This window comes from Cetorhinus maximus, chromosome 10 (genome assembly GCF_964194155.1).
Source record: "Cetorhinus maximus chromosome 10, sCetMax3.hap1.1, whole genome shotgun sequence".
NCBI classification, from domain to species: Eukaryota; Metazoa; Chordata; class Chondrichthyes; order Lamniformes; family Cetorhinidae; genus Cetorhinus; species Cetorhinus maximus.
The window spans coordinates 111125795-111135022 of record NC_135888.1 but is presented as its reverse complement, the minus strand read 5'-3'; positions in this window follow the sequence as shown (position 1 = coordinate 111135022).

The following is a 9228-nucleotide window of genomic DNA, read 5'->3' as shown; positions in this document are numbered from 1 at the left end:
TTGGTCAGCTTTTCCACATTTTGTGAGTTTACATGCATGTTACACCCTGATTGGAATTTAGTGATGGTGACGAGGGGCCTAAGAACGACAGTGGCGTGGGTGACAGCTCTGCTTTGGTGGTCGGTGGGGCCTGAGGCCACGTCTTGTCAGTGGTAGCCAATTAATTTCCTATTGAGAACTTCCACCCTCTCTCAAAAACTGCCAACCAATATTTGATTTGCCAACCAATCATAGGGCATTGCTGGGGTTGCACCGATGGGGGGGACAAGGGCCAGTTAGGCAGGCCGTGAGAAAGGTGGGTTCCGGGTGTGCGGGGGGGGGTTGGGGGGTGGGGGGGGGGGGTGGGGGTGGGGGGGTGACGACATTGCCACTGGGTTGTGATTGCTGCTGAGGGGCCGCCCATGGGCCAAATAGTGCCAAAATAAGAGGCTGCCCCTCCTCTCCCCCACCCCCCTAACCCATACCAAAGCCCAACACCAGCTACGTGCCAGTGGAAGCAGAGAGAGGCCCTGAATTGGCTAAAGGAAGGCGGCCCACTGCCTTTCCTGTTGCCGGCAAGATGGTGTGATGGTGGGAAGATGATGGCATGCCACTTGTGCCTTGCTGCACCATTTTATGCCCAGTCCCCATCACCCAGCCCGTCCCCAGAAGGCTGTTAAAACCCAGCCCTCTGTCTTTAATGACAGGGTCTTCCAGTTCTGTCAGTTTGTCCAGCCCTTGTCTCTCAGCAGCTGAGTGGATGATTGGCAGCCAGTATGCTATGAAACCAGTCTAACAGTCTGCCACAATGCACAATGGGTTGGAAGTCTGGGTCACACTGGCTCCCCAAATAGGAAGCAACAGTTTGGGAATTTTTTTTTTCCTTTTACAAGGACCTGTCTCTCTCGTGAACCTTCCAAAGTCGAGCAATTAGTCCCATCATCTTCAACCTCCTATAGAGACAGGAACCATAGATGTGATAGGATAGCCATACAAAGTAACCTTCCCCAACCTCGCAAAGTCTGCAGGCATGAGTAGCAGAGACTCTCTGCAGGTTTTCACGCAATGTCCCCTTTACAAAAAAAAAATCACAATTTTTCTTCTGTTATTTTGTAACTACTTGTGGGCTTATAATAGACACAGGAAATATGCAAAGTAACATAAAGAGAGGTGATGTAATGTAGACAGTGACACAGAATAAGAATATTCCAAGATGTTGCATTTGAAGCATGAAACAAATAATGCAGTATCACACCCGAATCTAATTGTATAGCTTATGAACCAATGGAAATAACTGAGGGAGGAGAGAAGGAACTCTCTTGCTCAGCCTCTCAGCAGCTGGATGGATCATACGAACATATGAAATAGGAGCAGAAGTAGGCCATTTGACCCCTCAAGCCTTCTCTACCAATCAATAAGATTGTGGCTAATCTGTTTGTCTGTGTTTTGAATTCCACATTCCCTTCTGCCTCCGATAACCTTTGATTCCCTTGCTTAACAGGAATCTATCTACCTCTGCTTTAAAAATATTCAATTACCCTGCCTCCACCGCCTTCTGAGGCAGAGTTCCAAAGTTGCACAGCCCCCTGAGAGAAAAAAAATTCTCCTCATCTCTGTCCTAAAATGGTAACCCCTAATTTTAAAACAGTGCCCACTAGGTCTGGACTCGCCCACAAGAGGAAACATCCTTCCCACATCCACCTTTTCAACACCGTTCAGGATCTTATATACTTCAATCAAGTCACCCCTCTTCTAAACTTCAGTGGAAACAAGCCCTGTCTGTCTAACCATTCCTCTGAAGACAACCTGCTCATTTCAGGTATCAATCTAGTAAACCTCCTCTGAACCACCTCCAACACACTTACATCCTTCTTTAAATAAGGAGACCAAAGCTGCACACAATATTCAAGATGTGGTCTCATCAATGCCCTGTATAACTGAAGCATAACATCCTTACTTCTAATTCAATTCCTCTCATAATAAAGGATAATATTCCATTAGCTTTCTTAATTACTTGCTGTACTTGCGTGCTAACATTATGTGACTCGTGCACTAGAACACCTAGATCCCTCTGCACCTCGGAATTCTGAAGCCGTTCTCCATTTAAGTAATACTCTGCTTTTTTATTCTTCCTGCCAAAGTGAACAACTTTACATTTTCCTACATTACACCCCGTCTATCAGATTTTTTGGTGATGCGCGAGGACAGGGTCAGCTTCCCCCAGAGAGAGAGAGAGAGAGAGGAAGGGGGAATTTGGGAGGGGTAATTGGTTCATTTGGGAGGGAGGGATAGGAAGGGAGAAATGGAGGAGGGAAAATCAGAAGGGGGGAGGGAATGCCTCATTGTGTCCTAAACCACTACATCCTCAGCATCTGCTTGTATCCAACAAAATTCTGTACCCAGCAGCATTGACGCAGCTAACACACAAATGTTCTGGTGATTTCCTTCCTGGCTGGTTGAGAGCCCAGAGTCGACAAGAAGAATGTGCAGCAGATGAGGAGAAATGGCTTTGCTAAATCAGAACATCGATGTTTTCTGAAGCTATCCAGGTGCTCACTTAACTCAATGCTAATTGTGGGACCTTGCTGTACACACACTCATCACTGCGTTACAACACTGTCTGCACTCTGAAAGAGATTCATGGTCTGGGAAGGGCTTTTTGATTTCCTGGGGTGGTGAAAGGCTATACAAAAATGGGAGCCTTTTCTTCATTTTAGCTGCTTACAGTTGCTCAGCAGGGAGTGTTTCTCCCCCTCATATCTGTGCCCGAAAGTTGCAAATTCAATTTCCCTTTGAGAAACTCGAGACCCAAGAGCCAAGCCGACACTTGCTGCACTGTCAGAGTGTTGGCATTGAGGGAGAGTTGCACTGTCTCAGCCTGAGTGAGGGAGATAAGAGAGAATGTTCTCTTTCTAGGTTGGATTCCAAGGGTGGAGAGGCCCAAAAATGAAGCTTCACACAGGCCCCCACTAACTCTAAATCCACCACTGCCTTTAGTTATACAGGGTATTGGTGAGACCACCTCTTGAATACTGTGTGCAGTTTTGATCTCCTTACTTAAGGAAGGATGTAAATGCTTTGGAGGCGGTTCAGAGGTTTACTAGATTGATACCTGGTGTAAAGAACATATCATTTTATTTTTGTTGGACTGTGGATTAAAATTACAATGGCTGCAGTTTGAAAGATATGTCCACTGGAACAGTGTGGGGGATATATACAATGGTGCTGCCCTGGAACAGAGTGCGCCATAAAAGACAGGATGGTGCCAAGGAGGAGTATGGTCTAATGGGGAACTGTCTGGTAACAACATTTTAATTAGCTCCTAACCAGATGACCAGACTAGTCCAGTTCAGCTTCTGGTCAATGGTTACCCTCAGGATGTTGATAGCAGGGGATTCCATGATTGTAATGCCATTGAACATCAAGGGACGATGGTTGGATTCTCTCTTGTTGGAGATGATCATTGCCGGACACTTGTGTGATGCGAATGTTATTGCCACTTGTCAGCCCAAGCCTGGTGATTGTCCAGGTCTTGCTGCATTTGGACATGGACGGCTTCAGCATCTGAGGAGCTGCGAATGGTGCTGAACATTGTGCAATCATCAGCGAACATCCCCACTTTTGACCTTATGATGGAAGGAAGGTCATTGGTGAAGCAGCTGAAGATGGTTGGGCTGAGGACACTACCCTAAGGAACTCCTGCGGTGATATCCTAGAGCTGAGATGACTGACCTCCAACAACACCAACAATCTTCCTTTGTGCTAGGTATGACTCCAACCAGCGAAGAGTTTTCCCCCTGATTCCCATTGACTCCAGTTTTGCTAGAGCTCCTTGATGCCACACTCAGTCAAATACTGCCTTGATGTCAAGGGAAGTCACTCTCACCTCACCTCGGGACTTCAGCTCTTTTGTCCATGTTTGAAGTAAGGCTGTAATAACAAACTGTCTCCAATGCAAGTATATTCTTTCTTAAATACGGAGATCTAAAGTGTGCACAGTGAGGTGAATTTTATGGCGGCATAGATTACCTGTGACCGCCCTCTCCCCCTACCACCAAAGTCAAAAAGTCTGTTGGCACCTGGCCAGCATTAATTCCAGCTGGTCCACAGTGATAATACACTAGGGGTGGCCTTAATTACTTGAGACTGGGAGCTCCACCCCTCGGAAATAGGAAGTCCCACATTCGAGAGCTGCTGGCCAATCTACAACCAGTCCCGGGAAGGAAAAGGATGTCTTCCGGACTTGAAGTTATGTCTGGGCATTTTAGTCAGGCAGGGATTGGAGACCCCAGCAACGGGGTGAAAGGGGTCGGGGTGTTGGATTTTAGAGGCTGCAGGGGAGGCACAAAGTGGGTTATCATCTTGGGGGGTTGCCCTCGATAGGCACAGGTGATCGCCCAAAGGAGGTAACTCCCCTTCCTTCCTGACAGCAACCCATGTTATCAAAGCTGCCAGGCTGTTCGCCATTTTTCCATTTTCCCTAGCCTGACGAAAAATTGCAGCAGAGTTGGATTGAGGCGCTTAAGTGGCAGTTAATTGTCCACTTCAGGGCCTCAGTAGACCTAAGGGGCAGGTGGGCTGCCTGATGCCCCACTCATCCCTCCATAATTGGGGGACCAGGCAGGGGTGAGTGGGAAAGTGGTACGCTGGCCACCTGCTTTACTTTACGTGGCCCCCCGCCTTCAAATACACTGGTGAGAAGTTTGTAAAATTCACCCCAGTATTCCAGGTGTGGACTCACTAAAACCCTGTAGAATTATGGCAAGGTTTCTTTCTCCCTGTACTCCAATCTCCTCGCAATAAAAGCCAACATGCCATTTGCCTTCCTAATTACTGGCTGTACCTGCGTGCTAACTTTCCATGTTCCCTGTACAAGCACACTCAAGTCTTTCTGAACGTTTACATTTACATATTTCAGTTTTTGAAAAATATTCTGCTTTTTTTATTCATAAGATCAAAGTGAATAACCTCAAACTTTCCCACATTATAGTCCATCTGCCGCCTGTTGCTCAATCATTTAACCTATCTATATCTCCGCAGCCTCTCTGTGCCTGCATTACAAGCCACAACTTGCAGTTCCACCTAGCTTTGTATTGTCAGTAAACTTCGATACATTACCCTCTGTCTCTTTGCTTGCCATTCATACAGATTGCAAATTGTTGAGGCCCCAGTACTCCTTTAGTCACAGCTTGCCAACTTAAAAATACCCCATTTGTGCCTCCTTTTTGCTTCCTGTCCAGTAACCAATCCTCGACCCATGCTAATATATTGCTCCATGGGGCCTTATCTTGCCTATTAATCTTTTTTGCGCACCATATTGAATGCCTTTTAGAAATCCAAGTATTATCATTCACAATTTCCCTTAAACCATCCGACATTTTCAAAAACATTCTAGTAAATTTGCCAAACTTGATTGCCCTTTTGTAAAACCATGTTGACTTGTATGGGTACAAGGTTGATTAGTTGACTTTTGTTAGGAAAATTGGATGGTTCGATCTTTAAAGTTTGTTTGGAATGTTTGTTTTGCATTAGCTTTAATTTCAGCATTGCGGCAAGAGGCTGCTGTGATGATCAGTAACAGAGGGAAGTGAAGTTTGTGACCGCTGGGAATGGGGAATTGAGGTGACCTCAACTGGCACCACAGTCTGTCCAGAAAGGGGATGTGTTGGTTGCCTCCTCCCCTTCCACACCCGCCCCCGCCTCCTCTTGTTCTGCCTCCTCTTCCTCCTCCTCTTCAGCTGCCCAGTGTATATCTGGTGGCAATTAAAGCTGAGTCCTCATGAAGATGAGGATGTGCGGGATGCAGCAAAACATGACAAATTGTGACACTGGCGAGTAGCACATGGCTTCCCTAGAATGGTCCTGGGAGCAGAAGCACCCCAAAGGAGTGGGTCACATGTGGTCTTGAAGGCCGCAGTGTTAACTGTGTACTAAAGTAAGGAATTAGGTTTCCAGTGGGAAATCTCTCCTAAGTAATTTTCAAACTCAAAATTTATTTTGACATTTAGAATTTGACTTACAGCTTTTAAAACTGGAAAAAGAAACTGCCAGGTGGTAAAGCTACTGTAACTGAAACTTCCTGTCAGTGGCAGTTAATTGTCAATTAGCTGTAAGCTGTGCATACGAATTACGGTGAGCAAGAAGGTGAGTTGGCACTTTTAACTTTGTGACTCAGAAAGATTTACATATGTAAACGTTCTTTGTGATGCATAGAATGGTCATGAAATGTGAAATGTCAACTGAGTGACAAAGTTGGGAATTTGGTGCAGAGGGGGAAAAAGGTGCTAATTTTCATGTTCATCTTCAGTAGTTGCAGTAGAAACATAATCAGGCAGTAATTATTTAAAATCCTTGTTCATTGCTTAGCACAAGTAAACTAAAAAATCTAAATATAAATAACTTAGACAAAAGATATAAGCAGCCTATTTGCCTGAACTGCTGTGTGTGGGAGTTTTTAGATCACAAGTCCGTTCCAAGTGAACACGACTGTGGGGGATATATCTGTCTCAAATCATTCTGGCACGGAGTCCACAAGTTGGAGTGTGAATTGGAGACAATGACACATAATGGGGGGGTTTGCTCCAAATTTCAGTCACACTTTGTAGTGAGGGACAGCCTCAGAATGGGGTTGCAGCGACCAATACTGTACATAGTAAGGGGAATATAGGTGACATAAAGAATAAGCAGCCACAAATGCTGATCCTATACGACAAGTACAAGGTACTTGCTACCTGTAAGGATAAGGGCTGGATTGAATGCAATTGATGTGGGTTCAGCCCAACAATTGGAGAATGGGTGGGAAACCTGTTCTACTTCTGAGGAGACCAGGCCCAATCAGATTAAGTGCCTGTTAACCAGCCAGCATCGGGCCTTCACTGGGATTCAGAACCCCAGGCACATAAGTCCCACCTGCTGAGACATGCCAGCCAATTAGAGACAATAGGTAGAATTTTGAGCTCGACGTGTGGGCGCGCACTTGACCCGCTCGAGCGGTCCGTTCCCCAGCCCCTCCCAGGCCTGCCGATCACGCCTGCACGCCGAACTAAAATTTCTGCCCAAACGGCTCTCCATTACAAATAGTGCCATCAGGAGCAGTGACTGCTGCAGGTAATGCACCCAGGGAGAGGCCTAAGATTCCCGGGGCACCTTGGCCAGACGGAGTGACTGTGGGATGGCGGTCATGGGAATGAAGTTGTGGGAGAAGGAGGCAGAGGGTTGGAGGCAAGGGCAGGGTGGCGGCTTTCAGCAGTCACCCCCTAGCCTTGATGCCGTGTCCCTCAATCCAGCACTAAATATGTGACTGCTGAGAATGGGGAATCAGAGTGGTGTTAACCAGCACCACAGTCTGGCGAGAAAGGGCTATCAGATTGGCTGGCAGTATCAGCAGCATCACCGGGAGCAGTGGACACTGCTGTGACCACATCCAATCCCATGGAACAAAGTACAAGTAGCCCAGGGTGGAGGTAAGTCAGGCGGTCTCGCAGCGGGGGCAGGAGAGGAGGAGGTGAGGGACTGGGGGGAAGTGAGGGGGATGGGAGCCAGGGGGGTGCAGATCTTGGGGAGAAGCTCAAAGGGGAAAGGGGCCCATGAGGAATACGTGCCCCTGTTTTCAGCCTGAGGAACAAGCCAGCTAATCTCACCCAACACCTAAAAATTGCAGCCGGTTGGGAAGCAGTCCCTGCTTCGCACAAAGTTTGCAGCTGGAGACTGAGTGCATGTGAAACCAAGTGCTTAAATCTTGGAATTTGTAAGTGAGGGAATTCGGTGCAGTGAGATAGAAGGTGCTGTCTGGCCTTTAAAAAAAAAGGATTGGTCCAAACGAGGGAGCTAGAGACAGTGAGACCTGAGAGCTCAGGTCTGGAGGCATTAATTAGGTAAGGAGGTTGGTAGTTGATGAGTTTTAAGTTTCTTTCACCCTCTAAATTGGAGGAGTAGTTTAAACTGGTCCTGGGAAGATACAAGGATTATATTACATTTATAGCATAATTAGTTAAACACCATAATATAACCAGGAAAATGGTTGAGTGATATTCTAAACTTGAAACCGAATTAGTTAATAAAAACAAAGATGGCAGGATAGGTATTGTGTTGCAACTGCAGCATGTTGGTGCTGGTGGATACCTGTGTGATCCATGGCAACCACATTATTATCAATGACACAAAACAAACTACGGATACAATTTCCACTTTATGTGGAAAGCCTTTATTAACACACGAAGCAATAGTATAAATTTACAACACCAGTTGCTTAGTCAGACCCACATGCAGGAGCTCATCCCCTGGTGGTCCGCCCGCTGAACAAATTCTCCCACATGACTTCCAGTGACTGACCATATCACACTTCCTGGTTGCAGCCCCAATGTCCTTATATAAAAAGCTGTGACTTTATATCCCTTTCTGACCCTGGTCTCTCAGTATATAAGGTAATGTCTTAAATCTAGTTATCTCATTGGATTATCAATCCCACCCTGACCATGCAAAGACAAACTGCTTGTGGTCATTTCCTGCTCTCAGCAGGAGGTGTCTCCAGATACCTGCCAGCAGTGAATGTGATTTCTGAATCTTGGTAAGGCAGGAGGAAAACCATTCATACATACCTGGGAGGCCACTGTCCAGGTCAGCTTCTGTAAACAGGGTGTCTGGTGGTTGTCCGTCACTAAGAGTGGCTCGATAGCAGCATTATAGACCAAGCTGGCTTAGTCCCTAAGGCCATAGTTGCTAGACTGGGTCTGCGGCAGGTGGCGAAGGAACCAACAAGAGGGAAAAACATACTTGACCTCATCCTCACCAACCTGCCTGCCACAGATGTCCATGACAGCATCGGTAGGAGTGGCCACTGCACAGTTCTTGTGGAGACGAAGTCCCATCTTCACATTGAGGATACCCTCCATCGTGTTGTGTGGCACTACCGCCGTGCTAAATGGGATAGATTTCAAACAGATCTAGGAACTCAAGACTGGACATCCATGAGGCGCTGTGGGCCATCAGCAGCAGCAGAATTATACCCATCCACAATCTGTAACCTCATGGCCCGGAATATCCCCCACTCTACCATTACCACCAATCCAGGGGATCAACCCTGGTTCAATGAAGAGTGCAGGAGGGCATGCCAGGAGCAGCACCAGGCACACCTAAAAATTAGGTGTCAACCTGGTGAAGCTACAACACAGGACCAATTGTGTGCCAAACAGCATAAGCAGCAAGTGATAGACAGATCTAAGCGATTCCACAAGCTACAGATCAGATCTA